This window comes from Phocoena sinus, chromosome 6 (assembly GCF_008692025.1).
Source record: "Phocoena sinus isolate mPhoSin1 chromosome 6, mPhoSin1.pri, whole genome shotgun sequence".
Taxonomy (NCBI): Eukaryota; Metazoa; Chordata; class Mammalia; order Artiodactyla; family Phocoenidae; genus Phocoena; species Phocoena sinus.
The window spans coordinates 91507907-91512341 of record NC_045768.1 but is presented as its reverse complement, the minus strand read 5'-3'; the positions used below and the strand labels follow the sequence as shown (position 1 = coordinate 91512341).

The following is a 4435-nucleotide window of genomic DNA, read 5'->3' as shown; positions in this document are numbered from 1 at the left end:
TTTGATTCAAGAAGGCACTTTTTGTGCATATACTGTATATACAGTAACATAAAAGACACGATGAGACTCTCCTGGCAATGAATTAGGAAAGTGAATCATTTAAATATAAGATATTGGAAAACTTCTGAGAATGCAATGAAAGATAAAAATATATACTATGAGAATTACATTAGGGAATGTGCATGAAAGCAGGGCATAATCTAAAAAGTTCTATCTGAATATAATTTATCACAGGGTGAGTGTAGGGAGGAATATTTGAAAATGCATCCACTGGATTGGCGGACACTCATTCAATAAATGTTTAGCACCTGCTCATGTAAGGCAAAAGGGGCATCATGAACATTAACGGCCTTTCTGAGAAATACTAGAGTTGAGCTTACAGGGGTTTTAAGTGCATAGATGATGAGCGGAAGGGGAAGAGTGCACGGGGGGAATATTTTCAAGAAGCCAAAGAAAATATTGGTGATTGTACATTTAATAAATTGGGTTGGGTATGATTTAGGACTTTTAAACGTAAGCATTAGATATTTTGCTCACTAAAGTTAATTCTTAACATTCAGCAGAGTTGTAATATGTTTTATTCAAATCAGATTCTATATTTCATTTTCTAATTTAAGAGAAACTTAAAGCAGGTAATTTTCTAATGTGGAATGAGACTCCATTATGAATTGAACTAGTTAGAAATGTGATCTTTTGTGAAAGATCATTAATAAAACGATAACTTTGTTTTATTTATATAGCACCTAAGTGTTATATAGGAAACTTTGTTGGGTGCCTGTGGGTTTTGGTTACTATGTGATATGGTCTCTGTCTTTACTGGTGGAGAGTTAGGTTAATTACAAATTAATTACATTTTGAGTGTTTTAGTTTTGTTCCTTGGAAATAGGCAAGACTACTTCTGACAACAATGAGAAAAAATTATGTCAGACATTTTTAGCCTTCTTTTATAGCTGGAACATGAAAATGCCCAATTAAGAAATATGAATTTCTCTTTGTCTGAAACCCTTCATGCCCACTCATTGACAAGCATGATCCTGGGTGATGCAGGTGTTTTGGGCAGCATTGAGAATTCTTTTCAGAAGTTCCAGGCTTTCTTGGATCTCCTTAAAGATGCTGGGTTAGTTCATTTCTCTTCATGGCGTTCTTCTCTTTGCGACTATAATGGTAGTTTGCTGAGGAACTGGAGCAATTTTCATCACTTCCGTGGCCATATTTAGTGTAATAATAGGTAATACAGTTGACTTTTTAAAATGAGGAATTAAATTTGTTAAGAAATGCAAATAGGGAAGCCTGCTTTGGTAGAGTGGGGAGCTCATTATAAAAGAGTAACCTGTAGATAATTAGTAGGTGTAGGTTTTTGTAAAGACTAAATTGAAGGCAGTTTTCATTGAAAATATTCGGGAATGCATAAGAATTTTCCTATCTTTCACTTATTTTGCTTGTTTGATAAGTCTGAATTAAAGTTATTTTTGCCTTAGACATAAAAATTATTACTAATCTGCAGGGGAGATATAGGTCAGTGGTTCTTAACTGGGAGCAATTTTGCTGGAAGAGGGAAGTGGAGATGGATAGTTGATGGAGTGGTGTTTTGTCAGTGAATGAATTGGTGTTGGTGTTGGGAAGGAAGGAACAAACACATTCTTGGAAACTGGAGGAAAGGTGGTAAAGAAGTGTGGGAATAGAGGTGTGACAGGCAGTGGACAAAATGCATGGTACATGTTGAAGCTCCTAGTGAGACAGTGGGATGTGTCTTAGAGGATGAATCTGTAAAGGGCTGAGATTTTGGGGGAGAGAGAGGCTTGTCTGGAGTAGGATGTTGGCTCTTAAGAGTTTAGAAGTATTTCATGATTGTAGGTCTGGGGAAATCTAAACTGCTCTTATGTGATTATAATAACTTTTGTCTTTTCTCCTTTTCTCCTCTGACCCAGGCTTGGGCAGCTGGCCACAATGGCTGGTATAGATCAGTCAGATTTTCATTTACTAGGTCGTCCCCAGATGAATTCTACTGTTAGTAGTCCACGTAAAGAAGAAAAGAAGGGACTTGAAGAAGAAAAATTAGAATCAAAACAGGGTGCCCCAGGACAAATGAAAAATATCCAAGTAAGTGGACAGAACAGCACTTAATGATTCTAAGAGTGATTAGCAAAAAGGAAATGACCAAGTCAGGGAGAAAACAATAATGATCAATCTCTAATAGTTCACATGCTCAGGAGCTAGAAGACTGTGGAATCCTTTCCAAATCTGAGATTAGTAAATGTTTGCCCATTTCATGATACTGTATTGTTGTAAATAAGGAGACTGGAAGTTCTTTTGAAAATTTATGAGTTAAAGCAAACTATCCTTAATGAAGAAAGAAAACATTAGAGAAAATATTCCAGATTTTAAATTATATAAATGTCTATTCTATTCATATTTTATTTAGGTTTCTATTTGTATGCAGTCAGCTTACAATGAAGGAACACTAATGAAGGTACACATACTGATATAGTTTTTAAAATAAGTAATCCAGACATAGCTAATAGGTAACATATGACAGTGAATCACCTGGTTATGGGAATGGGAGGGGAAAACCTGTCAGCTTTTCCTCTAGCCTTACTTGGAGCCCCCATCAACCAATCTCAGACTGGTCTTGGGAACTGACAGCTTGAGAACACAGTCTGGTCACAAACTATATACTGTTTGCATGTGCCTGGAGGATAGAAGAGAAATTAATTATCTTACAGAATAGGGTTTTATTTTTAGTGAGGGAAAGGAAATGGGTAATAACTACCCCAGTCACCAAAGTCTGAAAATGGAGCAGACATAGCCTTGGATATAGCTAGGTTAAGCTGAGAATCACTTGGCAAGATATAATTAGAAAAAAACTGGCTCTGAAATCTGAATATTGACTGTGTTAATAATAAGATCACAGAGTAACACTGAAGTTTTGAACTCTACTTTTTAATGGTTGGCTTTGTTCATCACTGAATTTTTGTCTTGTCTTTTGTTTTTCCGTCCAGTTTCAGAAAATTACAGGTGACGCTAGGATTCCTTTGCCTCTCGACTCCTTCCATGTCCCAGTGTCTACTCAGGAGGCCTTAGAAACTTCCAAAGACAACCTGGGGGTCCCAGTCACAGAGCAGCGGCAGGAGTCTTTTGAAGATTTCATTGCTAGAACATGTTCTCCCTTCAGCAGACATCATTTCTGGAACTGGAAGTCAAAGAAAAGAAGAGGAATTATCTAGAAATAGCAGGTCTTCTTCAGAGAAAACGAGCAAAGCAGGTGAATATACCAAAAAATACTCTGCTAGGAAACAACCTGGGAAGGACCTGCATTCCTGCTCTGACTCACCTGTAAAGTGGAAAAGCAAAGGAATTGGGCAAAATAATTCTTTGGTTAATAAACCAATTAAAAGTGAGTCTTCGAAACAACATTTCTGTTAAGAGAGTAGAATAGTGACTTTCATCAAAGACAACTAAAAGTAAACTCAATCTACTAGAACATTCTGAAAGTGATACTCCTGGATGTGACTGTGAATTTCAAGAAAGCATCCGTACTCTATCACGCCTAACATAGGTCTAAATCTTTTAAAATTACGTTTTTGCCTTCAAATTTTAATAAATTACTTATGTTTTTATTATAACATATGGTGGTTTCAGTTACTTGACTGGAAGCCATTAGAGAAAGATTTATCTATACTTTTTTATTATAATGAAAGTTTTGGTGTACTTTTCCTTGTGACACTTTGCACCATTCATTCAGCTAGTGTTTACTGAGGGCTTCATATGTACAGTACTTTTCTAGGTGCTATTGCTTTCAGCAGTGAACAAAATAAAGCCTTTACTCTCCTGGAACTAGCACTCTGTGTTGGGAGAAAATATAAACAACAAAGCAGGGTAAGGGTTAAAAAGAGATGGGAATAATAAATGGAATAGTTTTACCATTTGGTTAAATGTCAACTATTATAAATCACATGGCCAGAAGCCATTGAGGTATTTTAATTCACAATAACCAGAGAGCCTCAAACATTTACCAAGGCACTTAACCGTGTTTATGGATTATAGCAACGCTCTGAGGTAGGGAACTGTTACCATCCCCGTTTACAGATGAGGAGTCTGAAGAGATATTATGTGAGTTGCCCAGAATTACACAGCTGTAAGTAAGTGGGAAGCTGCGATGTGACCCGAACACATGCTCTTTTTTTTTTTTTTAATGTATGGACTTTATTATGTTTCATTTGTTTCTGATTTATGTGAATTTTTTCTTTAAAGATTTTTTTTGATGTCGACCATTTTTAAAGTGTTTATTGCATTTGTTACAGTATTGCTTCTGTTTCATATTTTGGTTTTTTGGCCACAAGGCATGTGGGATCTTAGCTCCCCCACCAGGGATCGAACCCTCACCCCCTCCATTGGAAGGAGAAGTCTTAACCACTGGACCACCAGGGTAGTCTCC

General features: G+C 36.6%; 1 pseudogene; it reads left to right on the top strand.

Annotated features, from left to right (window-relative positions):
• The first annotated feature begins 1028 nt into the window (after positions 1-1028).
• Positions 1029-4169, top strand: LOC116755722 (annotated as a pseudogene).
• Positions 4170-4435: the final 266 nt, after the last annotated feature.